General features: G+C 41.6%; 1 pseudogene; it reads right to left on the bottom strand.

The window, feature by feature from the left end:
* Positions 1-22,332, bottom strand: part of LOC121573886 — a 103,044-nt pseudogene that overhangs the window by 72,479 nt on the left and 8,233 nt on the right.

Genomic DNA, 22,332 nt, shown 5'->3' on the forward strand with positions numbered 1-22,332 from the left:
TGATGTACTGTATGAGTGAAATGAAGGATGTACTCGTATGAGTGAAATGAAGGATGTACTGTATGAGCAAAATAAAGGATGTACTGTATGAACTAGTGTATGAGTGAAATAAAGGATGTACTGTATGAACTAGTGTATGAGTGAAATAAAGGATGTACTGTATGAACTAGTGTATGAGTGAAATGAAGGATTGCTGCATGAACTACTGTATGAGTGAAATAAAGGATGTACTGTATGAACTACTGTATGAGTGAAATTAAGGATGTCCTGTATGAGTGAAATAAAGGATGTACTGTATGAACTAATGTATGAGTGAAATGAAGGATTGCTGTATGAATTACTGTATGAGTGAAATGAAGGATGTACTGTATGAGTGAAATAAAGGATGTACTGTATGAGTGAAATAAAGGATGTACTGTATGAACTAGTGTATGAGTGAAATAAAGGATGTACTGTATGAACTAGTGTATGAGTGAAATGAAGGATTGCTGTATGAACTACTGTATGAGTGAAATGAAGGATGTACTGTATGAGTGAAATAAAGGATGTACTGTATGAACTAGTGTATGGGTGAAATAAAGGATGTACTGTATGAACTAGTGTATGAGTGAAATGAAGGATTGCTGTATGAACTACTGTATGAGTGAAATGAAGGATGTACTGTATGAGTGAAATAAAGGATGTACTGTATGAACTAGTGTATGAGTGAAATGAAGGATTGCTGTATGAACTACTGTATGAGTGAAATGAAGGATGTACTGTATGAGTGAAATAAAGGATGTACTGTATGAACTAGTGTATGGGTGAAATAAAGGATGTACTGAATGAGTGAAATAAAGGATGTACTGTATGAGTGAAATGAAGGATGTACTGTATGAGTGAAATGAAGGATGTACTGTATGAATGAAATTAAGGATGTACTGTATGAGTGAAATAAAGGATGTACTGTATGAACTACTGTTTGAGTGAAATGAAGGATGTACTGTATGAGTGAAATAAAGGATGTACTGTATGAGTGAAATAAAGGATGTACTGTATGAGTGAAATGAAGGATGTACTGTATGAGTGAAATGAAGGATGTACTGTATGAGTGAAATAAACGATGTACTGTATGAACTAGTGTATGAGTGAAATAAAGGATGTACTGTATGAGTGAAATAAAGGATGTACTGTATGAGTGAAATGAATGATGTACTGTATGAGTGAAATGAAGGATGTACTGTATGAGTGAAATGAAGGATGTACTGTATGAGCAAAATAAAGGATGTACTGTATGATCTAGTGTATGAGTGAAATGAAGGATTGCTGCATGAACTACTGTATGAGTGAAATAAAGGATGTACTGTATGAACTACTGTATGAGTGAAATTAAGGATGTCCTGTATGAGTGAAATAAAGGATGTACTGTATGAACTAATGTATGAGTGAAATGAAGGATTGCTGTATGAATTACTGTATGAGTGAAATGAAGGATGTACTGTATGAGTGAAATAAAGGATGTACTGTATGAGTGAAATAAAGGATGTACTGTATGAACTAGTGTATGAGTGAAATAAAGGATGTACTGTATGAACTAGTGTATGAGTGAAATGAAGGATCGCTGTATGAACTACTGTATGAGTGAAATGAAGGATGTACTGTATGAGTGAAATAAAGGATGTACTGTATGAACTAGTGTATGGGTGAAATAAAGGATGTACTGAATGAGTGAAATAAAGGATGTACTGTATGAGTGAAATGAAGGATGTACTGTATGAGTGAAATGAAGGATGTACTGTATGAATGAAATTAAGGATGTACTGTATGAGTGAAATAAAGGATGTACTGTATGAACTACTGTATGAGTGAAATGAAGGATGTACTGTATGAGTGAAATAAAGGATGTACTGTATGAACTAGTGTATGAGTGAAATAAAGGATGTACTGTATGAGTGAAATAAAGGATGTACTGTATGAGTGAAATGAAGGATGTACTGTATGAGTGAAATGAAGGATGTACTGTATGAGTGAAATGAAGGATGTACTGTATGAGCTAAATAAAGGATGTACTGTATGAACTAGTGTATGAGTGAAATCAAGGATGTACTGTATGAGTGAAATCAAGGATGTACTGTATGAGTGAAATATAGGATGTACTGTATGAGTGAAATAAAGGATGTACTGTATGAGTGAAATGAAGGATGTACTGTATGAGTGAAATGAAGGATGTACTGTATGAATGAAATTAAGGATGTACTGTATGAGTGAAATAAAGGATGTACTGTATGAACTACTGTTTGAGTGAAATGAAGGATGTACTGTATGAGTGAAATAAAGGATGTACTGTATGAGTGAAATAAAGGATGTACTGTATGAGTGAAATGAAGGATGTACTGTATGAGTGAAATGAAGGATGTACTGTATGAGTGAAATAAACGATGTACTGTATGAACTAGTGTATGAGTGAAATAAAGGATGTACTGTATGAGTGAAATAAAGGATGTACTGTATGAGTGAAATGAATGATGTACTGTATGAGTGAAATGAAGGATGTACTGTATGAGTGAAATGAAGGATGTACTGTATGAGCAAAATAAAGGATGTACTGTATGAACTAGTGTATGAGTGAAATAAAGGATGTACTGTATGAACTAGTGTATGAGTGAAATAAAGGATGTACTGTATGAACTAGTGTATGAGTGAAATGAAGGATTGCTGCATGAACTACTGTATGAGTGAAATAAAGGATGTACTGTATGAACTACTGTATGAGTGAAATTAAGGATGTCCTGTATGAGTGAAATAAAGGATGTACTGTATGAACTAATGTATGAGTGAAATGCAGGATTGCTGTATGAATTACTGTATGAGTGAAATGAAGGATGTACTGTATGAGTGAAATAAAGGATGTACTGTATGAGTGAAATAAAGGATGTACTGTATGAACTAGTGTATGAGTGAAATAAAGGATGTACTGTATGAACTAGTGTATGAGTGAAATGAAGGATTGCTGTATGAACTACTGTATGAGTGAAATGAAGGATGTACTGTATGAGTGAAATAAAGGATGTACTGTATGAACTAGTGTATGGGTGAAATAAAGGATGTACTGTATGAACTAGTGTATGAGTGAAATGAAGGATTGCTGTATGAACTACTGTATGAGTGAAATGAAGGATGTACTGTATGAGTGAAATAAAGGATGTACTGTATGAACTAGTGTATGAGTGAAATGAAGGATTGCTGTATGAACTACTGTATGAGTGAAATGAAGGATGTACTGTATGAGTGAAATAAAGGATGTACTGTATGAACTAGTGTATGGGTGAAATAAAGGATGTACTGAATGAGTGAAATAAAGGATGTACTGTATGAGTGAAATGAAGGATGTACTGTATGAGTGAAATGAAGGATGTACTGTATGAATGAAATTAAGGATGTACTGTATGAGTGAAATAAAGGATGTACTGTATGAACTACTGTTTGAGTGAAATGAAGGATGTACTGTATGAGTGAAATAAAGGATGTACTGTATGAGTGAAATAAAGGATGTACTGTATGAGTGAAATGAAGGATGTACTGTATGAGTGAAATGAAGGATGTACTGTATGAGTGAAATAAACGATGTACTGTATGAACTAGTGTATGAGTGAAATAAAGGATGTACTGTATGAGTGAAATAAAGGATGTACTGTATGAGTGAAATGAATGATGTACTGTATGAGTGAAATGAAGGATGTACTGTATGAGTGAAATGAAGGATGTACTGTATGAGCAAAATAAAGGATGTACTGTATGATCTAGTGTATGAGTGAAATAAAGGATGTACTGTATGAACTAGTGTATGAGTGAAATAAAGGATGTACTGTATGAACTAGTGTATGAGTGAAATGAAGGATTGCTGCATGAACTACTGTATGAGTGAAATAAAGGATGTACTGTATGAACTACTGTATGAGTGAAATTAAGGATGTCCTGTATGAGTGAAATAAAGGATGTACTGTATGAACTAATGTATGAGTGAAATGAAGGATTGCTGTATGAATTACTGTATGAGTGAAATGAAGGATGTACTGTATGAGTGAAATAAAGGATGTACTGTATGAGTGAAATAAAGGATGTACTGTATGAACTAGTGTATGAGTGAAATAAAGGATGTACTGTATGAACTAGTGTATGAGTGAAATGAAGGATTGCTGTATGAACTACTGTATGAGTGAAATGAAGGATGTACTGTATGAGTGAAATAAAGGATGTACTGTATGAACTAGTGTATGGGTGAAATAAAGGATGTACTGAATGAGTGAAATAAAGGATGTACTGTATGAGTGAAATGAAGGATGTACTGTATGAGTGAAATGAAGGATGTACTGTATGAATGAAATTAAGGATGTACTGTATGAGTGAAATAAAGGATGTACTGTATGAACTACTGTATGAGTGAAATGAAGGATGTACTGTATGAGTGAAATAAAGGATGTACTGTATGAACTAGTGTATGAGTGAAATAAAGGATGTACTGTATGAGTGAAATAAAGGATGTACTGTATGAGTGAAATGAAGGATGTACTGTATGAGTGAAATGAAGGATGTACTGTATGAGTGAAATGAAGGATGTACTGTATGAGCGAAATAAAGGATGTACTGTATGAACTAGTGTATGAGTGAAATCAAGGATGTACTGTATGAGTGAAATCAAGGATGTACTGTATGAGTGAAATATAGGATGTACTGTATGAACTACTGTATGAGTGAAATGAAGGATGTACTGTATGAGTGAAATAAAGGATGTACTGTATGAGTGAAATAAAGGATGTACTGTATGAACTAGTGTATGAGTGAAATGAAGGATTTCTGCATGAACTACTGTATGAGTGAAATAAAGGATGTACTGTATGAACTACTGTAGTAGTGAAATGAAGGATGTACTGTATGAGTGAAATGAAGGATGTACTGTATGAGTGAAATAAAGGATGTACTGTATGAACTAGTGTATGAGTGAAATAAAGGATGTACTGTATGAGTGAAATGAAGGATGTACTGTATGAGTGAAATTAAGGATGTACTGTATGAGTGAAATAAAGGATGTACTGTATGAACTAGTGTATGAGTGAAATAAAGGATGTACTGTATGAGTGAAATAAAGGATGTACTGTATGAGTGAAATGAAGGATGTACTGTATGAGCGAAATTAAGGATGTACTGTATGAACTAGTGTATGAGTGAAATAAAGGATGTACTGTATGAGTGAAATGAAGGATGTACTGTATGAGTGAAATATAGGATGTACTGTATGAACTACTGTATGAGTGAAATGAAGGATGTACTGTATGAGTGAAATAAAGGATGTACTGTATGAGTGAAATAAAGGATGTACTGTATGAACTAGTGTATGAGTGAAATGAAGGATTGCTGCATGAACTACTGTATGAGTGAAATAAAGGATGTACTGTATGAACTACTGTATGAGTGAAATGAAGGATGTACTGTATGAATGAAATGAAGGATGTACTGTATGAGTGAAATAAAGGATGTACTGTATGAACTAGTGTATGAGTGAAATAAAGGATGTACTGTATGAGTGAAATAAAGGATGTACTGTATGAACTAGTGTATGAGTGAAATGAAGGATTGCTGTATGAACTACTGTATGAGTGAAATAAAGGATGTACTGTATGAACTACAGTATGAGTGAAATTAAGGATGTACTGCATGAATGAAATAAAGAATGTACTGTATGAGTGAAATAAAGGATGTACTGTATGAGTGAAATGAAGGATGTACTGTATGAGTGAAATGAAGGATGTACTGTATGAGTGAAAAGAAGGATGTACTGTATGAGCGAAATAAAGGATGTACTGTATGAACTAGTGTATGGGTGAAATAAAGGATGTACTGAATGAGTGAAATAAAGGATGTACTGTATGAGTGAAATGAAGGATGTACTGTATGAGTGAAATGAATGATGTACTGTATGAGTGAAATTAAGGATGTACTGTATGAACTAGTGTATGAGAGTACTGAAGGATTGCTGCATGAACTACTGTATGAGTGAAAAAAATGATGTACTGTATGAACTACTGTATGAGTGAAATGAAGGATGTACTGTATGAGTGAAATAAAGGATGTACTGTATGAGTGAAATAAAGGATATACTGTATGAACTAGTGTATGAGTGAAATGAAGGATTGCTGTATGAACTACTGTATGAGTGAAATAAAGGATGTACTGTATGAACTACTGTATGAGTGAAATGAAGGATGTACTGTATGAGTGAAATAAAGAATGTACTGTATGAGTGAAATGAGGGATGTACTGTATGAGTGAAATTAAGGATGTACTGTATGAGCGAAATAAAGAATGTACTGTATGAACTAGTGTATGGGTGAAATAAAGGATGTACTGAATGAGTGAAATAAAGGATGTACTGTATGAGTGAAATGAAGGATGTACTGTATGAGTGAAATTAAGGATGTACTGTATGAGTGAAATAAAGGATGTACTGTATGAACTACTGTATGAGTGAAATGAAGGATGTACTGTATGAGTGAAATAAAGGATGTACTGTATGAGTGAAATAAAGGATGTACTGTATGAGTGAAATGAAGGATGTACTGTATGAGTGAAATGAAGGATGTACTGTATGAAGTAGTGTATGAGTGAAATAAAGGATGTACTGTATGAGTGAAATAAAGGATGTACTGTATGAGTGAAATGAAGGATGTACTGTATGAGTGAAATGAAGGATGTACTGTATGAGTGAAATAAAGGATGTACTGTATGAACTAGTGTATGAGTGAAATAAAGGATGTACTGTATGAGTGAAATCAAGGATGTACTGTATGAGTGAAATATAGGATGTACTGTATGAACTACTGTATGAGTGAAATGAAGGATGTACTGTATGAGTGAAATAAAGGATGTACTGTATGAGTGAAATAAAGGATGTACTGTATGAACTAGTGTATGAGTGAAATGAAGGATTGCTGCATGAACTACTGTATGAGTGAAATAAAGGATGTACTGTATGAACTACTGTATGAGTGAAATGAAGGATGTACTGTATGAGTGAAATGAAGGATGTACTGTATGAGTGAAATAAAGGATGTACTGTATGAACTAGTGTATGAGTGAAATAAAGGATGTACTGTATGAGTGAAATCAAGGATGTACTGTATGAGTGAAATGAATGATGTACTGTATGAGTGAAATATAGGATGTACTGTATGAACTACTGTATGAGTGAAATGAAGGATGTACTGTATGAGTGAAATAAAGGATGTACTGTATGAACTAGTGTATGAGTGAAATGAAGGATTGCTGCATGAACTACTGTATGAGTGAAATAAAGGATGTACTGTATGAACTACTGTATGAGTGAAATTAAGGATGTCCTGTATGAGTGAAATAAAGGATGTACTGTATGAACTAATGTATGAGTGAAATGAAGGATTGCTGTATGAACTACTGTATGAGTGAAATGAAGGATGTACTGTATGAGTGAAATAAAGGATGTACTGTATGAGTGAAATAAAGGATGTACTGTATGAACTAGTGTATGAGTGAAATAAAGGATGTACTGTATGAACTAGTGTATGAATGAAATGAAGGATTGCTGTATGAACTACTGTATGAGTGAAATGAAGGATGTACTGTATGAGTGAAATAAAGGATGTACTGTATGAACTAGTGTATGGGTGAAATAAAGGATGTACTGAATGAGTGAAATAAAGGATGTACTGTATGAGTGAAATGAAGGATGTACTGTATGAGTGAAATGAAGGATGTACTGTATGAATGAAATTAAGGATGTACTGTATGAGTGAAATAAAGGATGTACTGTATGAACTACTGTTTGAGTGAAATTAAGGATGTACTGTATGAGTGAAATAAAGGATGTACTGTATGAGTGAAATAAAGGATGTACTGTATGAGTGAAATGAAGGATGTACTGTATGAGTGAAATGAAGGATGTACTGTATGAGTGAAATAAACGATGTACTGTATGAACTAGTGTATGAGTGAAATAAAGGATGTACTGTATGAGTGAAATAAAGGATGTACTGTATGAGTGAAATGAATGATGTACTGTATGAGTGAAATGAAGGATGTACTGTATGAGTGAAATGAAGGATGTACTGTATGAGCAAAATAAAGGATGTACTGTATGAACTAGTGTATGAGTGAAATAAAGGATGTACTGTATGAACTAGTGTATGAGTGAAATAAAGGATGTACTGTATGAACTAGTGTATGAGTGAAATGAAGGATTGCTGCATGAACTACTGTATGAGTGAAATAAAGGATGTACTGTATGAACTACTGTATGAGTGAAATTAAGGATGTCCTGTATGAGTGAAATAAAGGATGTACTGTATGAACTAATGTATGAGTGAAATGAAGGATTGCTGTATGAACTACTGTATGAGTGAAATGAAGGATGTACTGTATGAGTGAAATAAAGGATGTACTGTATGAGTGAAATAAAGGATGTACTGTATGAACTAGTGTATGAGTGAAATAAAGGATGTACTGTATGAACTAGTGTATGAGTGAAATGAAGGATTGCTGTATGAACTACTGTATGAGTGAAATGAAGGATGTACTGTATGAGTGAAATAAAGGATGTACTGTATGAACTAGTGTATGGGTGAAATAAAGGATGTACTGAATGAGTGAAATAAAGGATGTACTGTATGAGTGAAATGAAGGATGTACTGTATGAGTGAAATGAAGGATGTACTGTATGAATGAAATTAAGGATGTACTGTATGAGTGAAATAAAGGATGTACTGTATGAACTACTGTATGAGTGAAATGAAGGATGTACTGTATGAGTGAAATAAAGGATGTACTGTATAACCCTAACCCTAACCCTAACCCTAACCCTAACCCTAACCCCCTCCTCCTCTCTCTGTGGATGACTTCGTCAACCACTTTGAAAAGAAGGTTGACGACATTCGATCCTCGTTTGTTAAGTCTAATGACACTGCTGGTCCTACTCACACTGCCCTACCCTATGCTTTGACTTCTTTCTCCCCCTCTCTCCAGATAAAATCCTGCGACTTGTGACTGCAGGCCGCCCAACAACCTGCCCGCTTGACCCCATCCCCTCCTCTCTTCTCCAGACCATCTCCGGTGACCTTCTCCCCTACCTCACCTCGCTGATCAACTCATCCTTGACCGCTGGCCATGTCCCTTCCGTCTTCAAGAGAGCGAGAGTTGCCCCCCTTCTCAAAAAACCAACACTCGATCCCACTGATGTCAACAACTACAGACCAGTATCCCTTCTTTCTTTTCTTTCCAAAACTATTGAGCGTGCCGTCTTTAGCCAACTCTCTTGCTATCTCTCTCAGAATGACCTTCTTGATCCAAACCAGTCAGGTTTCAGGACTGGTCATTCAACTGAGACTGCTCTTCTCTGTGTCACGGAGGCTCTCCGCACTGCTAAAGCTAACTCTCTCTCCTCTGCTCTTGTCCTTCTAGACCTGTCTGCTGCCTTTGATACTGTGAACCATCAGATCCTCCTCTCCACCCTCTCCGAGCTGGGCATCTCCGGCGCGGCTCACTCCTGGATTGCGTCCTACCTGACCGGTCGCTCCTACCAAGTGGCGTGGCGAGAAGCTGTCTCCGCACCACGTGCTCTCACCACTGGTGTCCCCCAGGGCTCAGTTCTAGGCCCTCTCCTTTTCTCCCTATACACCAAGTCACTTGGCTCTGTCATATCCTCACATGGCCTCTCCTATCATTGCTACGCTGACGATACACAACTAATCTTCTCCTTTCCCCCTTCTGATAACCAGGTGGCGAATCGCATCTCTGCATGTCTGGCAGACATATCAGTATGGATGACGGATCACCACCTCAAGCTGAACCCTGGCAAGACGGAGCTGCTCTTCCTCCCGGGGAAGGACTGCCCGTTCCATGATCTCGCCATCACGGTTGACAACTCCGCTGTGTCCTCCTCCCAGAGTGCGAAGAGCCTAGGCGTGACCCTGGACAACACCCTGTCGTTCTCCGCCAACATCAAGGCGGTGACCCGCTCCTGCAGGTTCATGCTCTACAACATCCGGAGAGTACGACCCTGCCTTACACAGGAAGCGGCACAGGTCCTAATCCAGGCACTTGTCATCTCCCGTCTGGACTACTGCAACTCGCTGTTGGCTGGCCTCCCTGCCTGTGCCATTAAACCCCTACAACTCATCCAGAATGCCGCAGCCCGTCTGGTGTTCAACCTTCCCAAGTTCTCTCACGTCACCCCTCCTCCGCACACTCCACTGGCTTCCAGTTGAAGCTCGCATCCGCTACAAGACCATGGTGCTTGCCTATGGAGCAGTGAGGGGAACGGCACCTCTGTACCTTCGGGCTCTGATCAGTCCCTACACCCAAACGAGGGCATTGCGTTCATCCACCTCTGGCCTGCTGGCTCCCCTTCCTCTGCGGAAGCATAGTTCCCGCTCAGCCCAGTCAAAACTGTTCGCTGCTCTGGCACCCCAATGGTGGAACAAGCTCCCTCACGACACCAGGACAGCGGAGTCACTCACCACCTTCCGGAGACATTTGAAACCCCACCATAAGAGCGTCTGCTAAATGACGTACAGTGAGGGAAAAAAGTATTTGATCCCCTGCTGATTTTGTACGTTTGCCCACTGACAAAGAAATGATCAGTCTATAATTTTGATGGTAGGTTTATTTGAACAGTGAGAGACAGAATAACAACAAAAAAGTCCAGAAAAACACATGTCAAAAATGTTTAAATTGATTTGCATTTTAATGAGGGAAATAAGTATTTGACCCCCTCTCAATCAGAAAGATTTCTGGCTCCCAGGTGTCTTTTATACAGGTACGAGCTGAGATTAGGAGCACACTCTTAAAGGGAGTGCTCCTAATCTCAGCTTGTTACCTGTATAAAATATACCTGTCCACAGAAGCAATCAATCAATCAGATTCCAAACTCTCCCCATGGCCAAGACCAAAGAGCTCTCCAAGGATGTCAGGGACAAGATTGTAGACCTACACAAGGCTGGAATGGGCTACAAGACTATCGCCAAGCAGCTTGGTGAGAAGGTGACAACAGTTGGTGCGATTATTCGCAAATGGAAGAAACACAAAAGACCTGTCAATCTCCCTCGGCCTGGGGCTCCATGCACGATCTCACCTCATGGAGTGCAATGATCATGAGAACGGTGAGGAATCAGCCCAGAACTACACGGGGAGGATCTTGTCAATGATCTCAAGGCAGCTGGGACCATAGTCACAAAGAAAACAATTGGTAACACACTACGCAGATGAAGGACTGAAATCCTGCAGCGCCCGCAAGGTCACCCTGCTCAAGAAAGCACATATACATGCCCGTCTGAAGTTTGCCAATGAACATCTGAATGATTCAGAGGAGAACTGGGTGAAAGTGTTGGGGTCAGATGAGACCAAAATGGAGCTCTTTGGCATCAACTCAACTCGCCGTGTTTGGAGGAGGAGGAATGCTGCCTATGACCCCAAGAACACCATCCCCACCATCAAACATGGAGGTGGAAACATTATGCTTTGGGGGTGTTTTTCTGCCAAGGGGACAGGACAACTTCACTGCATCAAAGGGACGATGGACGGGGCCATGTACCGTCAAATCTTGGTTGAGAACCTCCTTCCCTCAGCCATGGCATTGAAAAGGGGTCGTGGATGGGTATTCCAGCATGACAATGACCCAAAACACACGGCCAAGGCAACAAAGGAGTGGCTCAAGAAGAAGCACATTAAGGTCCTGGAGTGGCCTAGCCAGTCTCCAGACCTTAATCCCATAGAAAATCTGTGGAGGGAGCTGAAGGTTCGAGTTGCCAAACGTCAGCCTCGAAACCTTAATGACTTGGAGAAGATCTGCAAAGAGGAGTGGGACAAAATCCTTCCTGAGATGTGTGCAAACCTGGTGGCCAACTACAAAAAAACGTCTGACCTCTGTGATTGCCAACAAGGGTTTTGCCACCAAGTACTAAGTCATGTTTTGCAGAGGGGTCAAATACTTATTTCCCTCATTAAAATGCAAATCAATTTATAACATTTTTGACATGAATTTTTCTGGATTTTGTTGTTGTTATTCTGTCTCTCACTCACAAATAAACCTACCATAAAAATTATAGACTGATAATTTCTTTGTCAGTGGGCAAACGTACAAAATCAGTAGGGGATCAAATACTTTTTTCCCTCACTGTAAATGTGCCCTTGAGCAAGGCACTTAACCCTAATTGCTCCTGTAAGTCGCTCTGGATAAGAGCGTCTGCTAAATGACTAAAATGTAAATGTAAATGTAAATGAAGGATGTACTGTATGAGTGAAATAAAGGATGTACTGTATGAGTGAAATAAAGGATGTACTGTATGAACTACTGTATGAGTGAAATGAAGGATGTACTGTATGAGTGAAATAAAGGATGTACTGTATGAACAACTGTATGAGTGAAATTAAGGAATGAAAGAGTCTGTGGAAAGAGGAGAATGTTCGAGAAAGAAAAAGAGTGTTACTCTTGTTGGTCCACAGTAAGCCGTGTGATCTTCAGACTGTAGTCAGGACAGAGAGACGTGATGGACAGACGATCAGAGGAGTGATACTGCACCCTGTGAGGAGAGGAGAAGAGGAGGAGGAGAGGACAGGAAAGGATGGGAGAGTAGGTGTTGGAGGGAAAGGAGTGGAGCAGGGGGTTGGAGGAGGGGAGTGGAATAGGGGGATGGAGGGGAGGATGACGGGGGTGGAAGAGGGGAGTGGAGGGGAGGAGGACGGGGGTGGAGGAGGGGAGTGGAGGAGGAGGTTGGAGGGGGAGAAATAAGAGTGAAATAGAGTGATAGTGATGGTCAGCATGCATGTCTAATATATGAGGATAGAGGGAGGAAAATAAAGAATGAGTGATGGATGAATGAGAAGACACATATTGTGTATGTATGGTTTCATACTGTGTATCGTTCTACCTGACAGGTATAGAGGTAAAGGGTTTCTTGTATATGTCGGCCAGTTTGTCCATGACCACAGCAGCGGTAGTAAAGATCCTGTACGTGTGGAGGAAGGTGTTGAGGAAGTCGATGGACAGGAAGCGCAGGTCAGTCAGTCTCTCCAGCAGCCGCTCCACGCTGGCGTAGCGGATCTGGGGGACCTTGCAGGAGTTGAGCGTCTTGCTGAAGCAGATGTTCACATCATTTTTGTGCAGCCGCGCGTCTGACCTGGTGGGACACGTATGAATAAGCTCATCAGCCATTGGGTGATCTCCAAGAGAGGGCAAAGGGAATTGGATAACCTGGGGATTATAAACCCTCACTGGTGTGGAAAAGGAAATAAACTCTATTTAAACTTTATTTGAGCTCTTACTTGATCATGTGCGGCACAGTGACTTTAGAGTTCTCCTCAAACACACTGGTCATCAGGCCATTACAGCGGATATTATCTATACACTATAGACAGAGAAAAAGAAATAGGTACAGAATGAAAGACAGAGGGAGAAAAGAGAGAAGGTGAGACAGTCATGTCCCGGTCCATGGTGCTGAACCTCTTTCAAATCAGTGGTTAGAGGCTTGCAGAAGCAGTAGGGGTAGTAGTTGATTTGGGACTGGGCACCTCATCCCCAGGTGCGTTTACCTGACTGATGTCACTGGTCCAGCCAGCTTTCTCCTGGTGGGAGGGAGCCAATAGGATGACAGAGAAGGCGGAGCCATCAGGGGGTTCCACCATGATCTTAAACTCCAGGTGGTTGAAGCCCTGACTTCCTGCATTGTCTACAGAGGGGAGAGGGGGAGAGAGCGAGAGAAAGCGAGAGAGCGAGAGAAAGAGTGAGAGAGACAAGATTAATAGACTTGTTGTTGATTGGATGATTGATTTGATTGATTGATTAAGAAAGATACTTACAGTCCTCATCATTGGCATCCAGGTCCTCTACAAGTGTACATTCTATCAGGGTCAACACCCCACCCTGCTGTTAGGATCAAAGGGAAGAGGTTAGAGGTCATACGTTATGTGTAGAGGGAAGGTCAGTTGTGTTAAAATATATACAAACGTTTCCTACTACATTTTACATTTACGATTTTAGTCATTTAGCAGACGCTCTTATCCAGAGCGACTTACAGTTAGTGAGTGCATTCATTTTTCATACTGGCCTCCCGTGGGAAACGAACCCACAACCCTGGCGATGCAAGCGCCATGCTCTACCATCTGAGCTACAGGGGACCCTACCTTTACAAAAACATTTTGTATGTATATGTGTGCATGTGTTTGACCATGTGAAAGTACATGCATGTGTGTCTGCGTGTGTGTTTGACTCTCACCTTGAGCAGGTGCACCTTGCCCCCGGAAGTGCGTGTGCAGACAAGGAAGTGTTTTGTAAACAGGAAGCACTGTCGCTCTCCTTCCTTCCTGAGTGACAGAGAGCCCAGGCGGACCTTACTGAGCATGCCCCGTTCACTGCTGGATGGGAGCTGGATCAGAGAGCCTGTTGGGTGGATGGATAGGGTGGATGGTGTGTGTGTATTTGGTGGGAGGCGGGGAAAGAAAAAACATAGGTTACACATACTGTACTACTGATGACAGTTACCGGCAACCATCTTATAATGCTGTGGATTCTGCCTGGTGTGTGAGTGTGTGTGTTTTTACACGTGTATGTACTCCCCCTGTCTGACGAAGGTCTGGCTGGTATCCAGTAATATGTCACAGCCTTCTACGATCATTCTCTCAATGGCCAGATTCTTACGAATGTTCTCTGTATCGCTCACCTCACCATGCATCATCCTGACAACAAAACCACAGTTAGCTACATTATCAACACAACCACTGTTACCTTCATTATCCACACAGTGACTGTTAGCTACATTATCTACACCGCAGTGGTTAGATACATTATCTACACAACCGCGGTTAGCTACATTATCTACACAACCACGGTTAACCACATTATCATCACAGCCCGTTTTAGCTACATTATCAACACAACCACTGTTTGCTACAGATACATTATCTACACAACCACTGTTAACTACAGCTACATTATCCACACAACCACTGTTGGCTACATTATCAACACAACTACTGTTAGCTAAAGCTACATTATCCACACAGACACTGTTAGCTACATTATCTACACAACCAGTGTTAGCTACAGCTACATTATCTATGCAATCTCTGTTAGCTACAGCTACATAACATCCCGTAGCTACATTATCAACACAACCACTGTTAGCTACATTATCAACACGACTACTGTTAGCTACAACTACATTATCCACAAAGCCACTGTTAGCTACATTATCCACACAACCACTGTTAGCTACATTATCTACACAACCACTGTTAGGTTCAGATACAATATCCACACTCACTTTGACAGCTCCTCTAGTTTGGACTTGGCGAACTCCAGGCTCTTGCGCTCCACGTGCTCATGAGGTGTGTGTGCCAGCAGCTCATGGAGAGTGATGATGTAACGAGGAATCTGAAACACAATGGAAAGGTGTCTGTCTGTCAGTCAGGTGCCATATAGCTCTACAGGTGAGGAGAGAGGAGGTCTGGGCCATATGGTAGATGTGGAAGTTGAGGGGTTAAAGGTCAGAGGTTAATGAGGTCTGGACGTTTGTGTGTGTGCGTGTGTGTGTTTTACCTGAAACATGGGGTATGTGAGGAAGGTCTCCAGCATGCGTTCCTCACAGGCAGCATTAGCCTCATACTGCTTCAGCAGCTTGTCAAAGTCTCTGTTCTGTTTACAGTTGGCCAGAACCTGCAGACTGTACTGGTGGTTCCTCACAAACTCCTGGTAGATGTTCAGCATGGGCAGCAGCATGTCAAACAGGTCTGCTAGAGAGAGAGCGAGACATTAACACACATTATACACACACTGAACAAAAATATAAGAAAATATAAACGCAACATGCAACAATTTCAAATATTTGACTGAGTTACAGATCATATAAGGAAATCATCAATTGAAATAAATTAATTAGGCCCTAATCTATGGATTTCACATGACTGGGAATACAGATATGCATCTGTTGGTCACAAATAACTTTTTTTTTAAGTAGGGGCGTGGATCAGAAAACCAGTCAGTACCTGGTGTGACCACCATTTGCCTCATGCAGCGCAACACATTTCCTTCGCATAGAGTTGATCAGGCTGTTGATTGTGGCCTGTGGAATGTTGTCCCACTCTTCAATGGCTGTGCAAAGTTGCTGGATATTGGCGGGAACTGGAACACGCTGTCATACACGTCGATCCAGAGCATCCCAAGCATGCTCAATGGGTGACATGTCTGGTGAGTATTCAGGACATGGAAGAACTGGGACATTTTCAGCTTCCAGGAATTGTGTACAGATCCTGGCAACATGGGGCTGTGCATTATCATACTGAAACATGAGGTGATGGTGGAGGATGAATGGCACAACAATGGGCCTCAGGATCTCATCACGGTATCTCTGTGCATTCAAATTGCCATCGATAAAATTCAATTGTGTTCGTTGTCTGTAGCTTTTTCCTGCCCATACCATATCCCCACCGCCACCATGGGGCACTCTGTTCACAACGTTGACATTAGCAAACCACTCGCCCACACGACGCCATTCACGCTGTCTGCCATCTGCTCGGTACAGTTGAAACTGGGATTCATCTGTGAAGAGCACACTTCTCCAGCGTACCAGTGGCCATCGAAAGTGAGAATTTGCCCACTGAAGTCGGTTACGAAGCCAAACTGCAGTCAGGGCAAGACCCTGGTGAGGACGACGAGCACACAGATGAGCTTCCCTGAGACAGTTTGTGCAGAAATCCTTCGGTTGTGCAAACCCAAAGTTTAATCAGCTGGTCTCAGACGATCCCGCAGGTGAAGAACCTGGATGTGGAGGTCCTGGGCTGGCGTGGTTACACGTGGTCTGCAGTTGTGAGGCCGGTTGGACGTTTTGCCAAATTGTCTAAAACAACGTTGGAGGCGGCTTATGTGTTCATTCTCTGGCAACAGCTCTGGTGGACATTGCTGCAGTCAGTATGCCAATTGCACGCTCCCTCAAAACTTGAGAAATCTGTGGCATTGTGTTGTGTGACAAAACTGTACATTTTAGAGTGGCCTTTTATTGTCCCCAGCACAAGGTGCACCTGTGTAATGATCATGGTGTTTAATCATCTTCTTGATATGCCACACCTGTCAGGTGGATGGATTATCTTGGCAAATGAGAACTGCTCACTAACAGGGATGTAAGTAAAATTAATGGGATTTTTTATTTCAGCTCATGAAACATGGGACCAACACTACATGTTGCATTTATATTTTTGTTCATAGCTAGATTCACGCACAGATCCTAGAAATACAATACATTGATAGAACAGGTCGTAAGAAGATTCCATATTGATAATCAAAGAGGTCAGCATTAAATAGCCCACATAGATAGACCCACTGTTCGAGCACTCTACTCACCCAGCACCAGCGTGGGCCAGTTGGCTATCCGAGCCTTCAGCCCCTGGTGGAAGATCTCATGGAGGAACATGATGGTCTCACTGAGGACTGAGAGAAGATGAAGAGATGTAGTTGAGATCTCAGGTCTACCAGTTGAAAAAGATGCTTCTGACATCGTAGTCTGTGTGTGTGTGCGTGCATGCGTGCTTTCATAAGTATGTGTGTTACCTGTTGAGGAAGATGCTGCTGACGTCATCGTGGCTGATTGGAGGTTTCTTGGAGCTGGCGGCCATACGTAGCAGTCTGAGGAAGAAGTTGACCAAGACAGAGAGCTGGCAGACGTACTCTGTCTCTGCCTCCACCATGTCAAACACGATGTGGTTCCTCTTCCTCATGTTCTCAGTGTGTGGAGAACAGATGTAGTCCTGAACAATGATCTTCCACTTCCTCCGACACAGCCAGCCTCGCATGAAACTCTGGACCTGGAGGGGAGACAGGACACACCGGTCAGAATACACACATAAATATAGGTCAGAATACCTACCAAGATTTTGCGGAAAGTGATAAAATACCGTAAATGCAATTGCTGATACCTTTTTGATCTTTCTAATGTCTGGATCCTCCTCCTCTTGGTTAGTCTGGTAAGGCAGCATCCTCTCCTTGGCCTTATTCAACAGTACGATCTGGAAGAACACAGTCAACAGTCAGATCCATGTGAGTGTGTGTGTGTGTATGTGTGTGTGTGTGCGTGCGTGTGTGCGTATGTGTATGTGTGTCTATGTGTGTGTATGTATGTGTTTATGTATGAGTGTGTGTACCTCTGCTTTCAGCCTCTCTATCTCTGTGTCCTGGTCCTCTAGCTGGGTGCGTAGCTGGTTGGCTGCCACCTTCTCTGTCTCCATGATCTGGACCAGGTGGATGTACTTCTGCATCAGGACCTCGCGCTCAATGATGATGTCAGAGTAACTAGAGGTGGAATGGTAAGTGTGGAATGTTACGTGTAAACCAAGTTGACATGGTGAACATTGCACAGCGAACATCACAAAAGCATTATGCTCGATACGCATGACCAAGAAACATCATTTTCAAAGTAAACATTATAGCATTCATTTATTCATAATCTATCGATGTACATTGGTAACAGTAGAACATACACATCTAGTTCAGTGGTAGTCTCTTGGAGGGAGGGAGGGAGGGAGGGGATGTGGGAGATGTAGAGAGAGCGAGACAGAGATGTTATGATTAGTGGGATAAAGAGAGAGAAAGGGGAAGGGGGGGGGACAGAGAGAGCGAGGTGGAGTGTCGAGGTCAGGGCTGTGTTGTAATCACTGTGGCAGTACAGCACCAGAGTGTGACCTAAATGTGAACCGCTCCGAGCAGAGCACGCACACACACACACACAGTATCTCTTACAAATGGAGCAGACATGTGGAGAGGGGGTTTTGTGTGTGTGTTTAGCGTGTGGATCACTACACAGTCACTGTGTGTCTTAGAGCAGATCAAGCCACACTGGCTCCTTAGGGGAGAGTCAGCTGTTGCATTTACATGTGTGTCATGAGTACAACAAGCAAGCCAGACCCAAATCAAGCCCTAACTCCTATCATTCCCCTTGCCCCTAGCTGCTACCTCTTGTAAAGTGGTGTTGAGGTGTTCTTGTTGGATACACTCCACCCTCTTACCTGGCCTGTTGGTTGACTCCACCCACTTATTGCAGTCTGACTCCTCCTCCGTCCGCAGCTCCAGAGGCTTCTGACCGTCATGGCCAAACACCACCAGGAAGTAGTGCTGGAGGAAACAGGAAACATAAATACTATTACCAGGAAGTAAACAGGAAATATAATCAACATTTTAAGGTGCTACTCAATCAATTGCAGGTATCAGATGTTTGTAATACTTTAGAAGTGTTTGATTTGCACAGCAGCATGTCCTGGAAAGCCACACATACGCACCCACACATTCACACACGCACGCACACATTCACACACGCACACACACAAGTTGCTCTTTCTCTGACAGGAATCCGATAAACACGCAATTTCCTCCAAGTTAGGCGTTCCCACCACATAAACAATACTCTCAGACTATAAATAATTACTTAATTGTTTAAAACGTTTAAAAAAACATAGAGAACATTTCTTGAGTCCTTGCCACTGTGCACGGAAAGCAGGAAATGCTGTCCCAAATGACCTCTTCTGTCTGTGACTCAGTTCACTGACCAAAACACATTAGAGGGAACAGGAGAGTGCTATAAAGGTCATAGTACAGAACCAGGTTTCCTGCAAAATCAAAAATGGTCTTATTTACCCAGCAAACATGACCCCATTGGCCCCATGTGGGTATTCAGTGGGCAAGGTGGGCACGGGCTAGCCCACACCAGCCCAACATGGGCTAGCCCAGCACAGGCTAGCCCACAGCAATCCCACAACAAGCCCAACACAGGCTAGCCCACATCAATCCCACATCAGCCCAATTAATACATTATTTTTAAATAGCAAAAGGCTCATCGGTCCAATGCGGGCAGCCTACATGGGGACAATATTTTAGCCCACACTGGGCCCACATCGTGTCAATGTGGACATGTTTGCTGGGTAGCTACTGTGTTCTGCCCACCCATTCCTTGGGAGGAAAGGAGACTGTTTATGCAAGAAAGACTGTGAAAATAATGTCTCTATTCTATTCTATTTGACAATATTGTTCCATTTTGAATGTTCATTTTCTATTTTAAATTTAAATGTATTTTCATACAATTACAGTGAGGGAAAAAGTATTTGATCCCCTGCTGATTTTGTACGTGTCACGCCCTGGCTCTGGGGACTCTTTAATGTTGAGCCAGGGTGTTAGTTTCTATGTTTAGTTTTCTAGGTTTATGTTCTAGATCGTGTGGATCTATGTTGGCCAGGGTGGTTCCCAATCAGAGGCAGCTGATTCTCGTTGTCTCTGATTGGGAACCATACTTAGGCAGCCCGTTTGGCACAGTTAATTGTGGGATCTTGTTCTTTATAGGTTTGTGTTTGTGAACCTTTAGACTTCACGTATCGTTTTGTTGTTTTTGTGTTGGTGTATTAAGTACTCATTAAAAGATGTACGCCTATCACGCTGCGCCTTGGTCCGGTTCTTACGACGATCGTGACAGTACGTTTCCCCACTGACAAAGACATGATCAATCTATAATTTTAATGGTAGGTTTATTTGAACAGTGAGAGACAGAATAACAACAAAAAAATCCAGAAAAATGCATGTCAAAAATGTTATAAATTGATTTGCATTTTAATAAGGGAAATAAGTATTTGACACCCTCTCAATCAGAAAGATTTCTGGCTCCCAGGTGTCTTTTATACAGGTAACGAGCTGAGATTAGGAGCACACTCTTAAAGGGAGTGCTCCTAATTTCAGCTTGTTACCTGTATAAAAGACACCTGTCCACAGAAGCAATCAATCAATCAGATTCCAAACTCTCCACAATGGCCAAGACCAAAGAGCTCTCCAAGGATGTCAGGGACAAGATTGTAGACCTACACAAGGCTGGAATGGGCTACAAGACCATCGCCAAGCAGCTTGGTGAGAAGGTGACAACAGTTGGTGCGATTATTCCCAAATGGAAGAAACATAAAATAACTGTCAATCTCCCTCGGCCTGGGGCTCCATGCAAGATCTCACCTCGTGGAGTTGCAATGATCATGAGAACGGTGAGGAATCAGCCCAAAACTACACAGGAGGATCTTGTCAATGATCTCAAGGCAGCTGGGACCATAGTCACCAAGAAAACAATTGGTAACACACTACGCCGTGAAGGACTGAAATCCTGCAGCGCCCGCAAGGTCCCCCTGCTCAAGAAAGCACATTGCCAATGAACATCTGAATGATTCAGAGGAGAACTGGGTGAAAGTGTTGTGGTCAGATGAGACCAAAATGGAGCTCTTTGGCATCAACTCAACTCGCCGTGTTTGGAGGAGGAGGAATGCTGCCTATGACCCCAAGAACACCATCCCCACCGTCAAACATGGAGGTGGAAACATTATGCTTTGGGGGTGTTTTTCAGCTAAGGGGACAGGACAACTTCACCGCATCAAAGGGACGATGGACAGGGCCATGTACCGTCAAATCTTGGGTGAGAACCTCCTTCCCTCAGCCAGGGCATTGAAAATGGGTTGTGGATGGGTATTCCAGCATGACAATGACCCAAAACACACGGCCAAGGCAACAAAGGAGTGGCTCAAGAAGAAGCACATTAAGGTCCTGGAGTGGCCTAGCCAGTCTCCAGACCTTAATCCCATAGAAAATCTGTGGAGGGAGCTGAAGGTTCGAGTTGCCAAACTTCAGCCTTCGAAACCTTAATGACTTGGAGAAGATCTGCAAAGAGGAGTGGGACAAAATCCCTCCTGAGATGTGTGCAAACCTGGTGGCCAACTACAAGAAACGTCTGACCTCTGTGATTGCCAACAAGGGTTTTGCCACCAAGTACTAAGTACAGTGGGGAAGAAAAGTATTTAGTCAGCCACCAATTGTGCAAGTTCTCCCACTTAAAAAGATGAGAGAGGCCTGTAATTTTCATCATAGGTACACGTCAACTATGACAGACAAAATGAGCTTTTTTTTTCTCCAGATAATCACATTGTAGGATTTTTAATGAATTTATTTGCAAATTATGGTGGAAAATAAGTATTTGGTCAATAACAAAAGTTTCTCAATACTTTGTTATATACCCTTTGTTGGCAATGACACAGGTCAAACGTTTTCTGTATGTCTTCACAAGGTTTTTACACACTGTTGCTGGTATTTTGGCCCATTCCTCCATGCAGATCTCATCTAGAGCAGTGATGTTTTGGGTCTGTCGCTGGGCAACACAGACTTTCAACTCCCTCCAAAGATTTTCTATGGGGTTGAGATCTGGAGACTGGCTAGGCCACTCCAGGACCTTGAAATGCTTCTTACGAAGCCACTCCTTCGTTGCCCGGGCG

This window comes from Coregonus clupeaformis, chromosome 9, assembly GCF_020615455.1.
Source record: "Coregonus clupeaformis isolate EN_2021a chromosome 9, ASM2061545v1, whole genome shotgun sequence".
Taxonomy (NCBI): domain Eukaryota; kingdom Metazoa; phylum Chordata; class Actinopteri; order Salmoniformes; family Salmonidae; genus Coregonus; species Coregonus clupeaformis.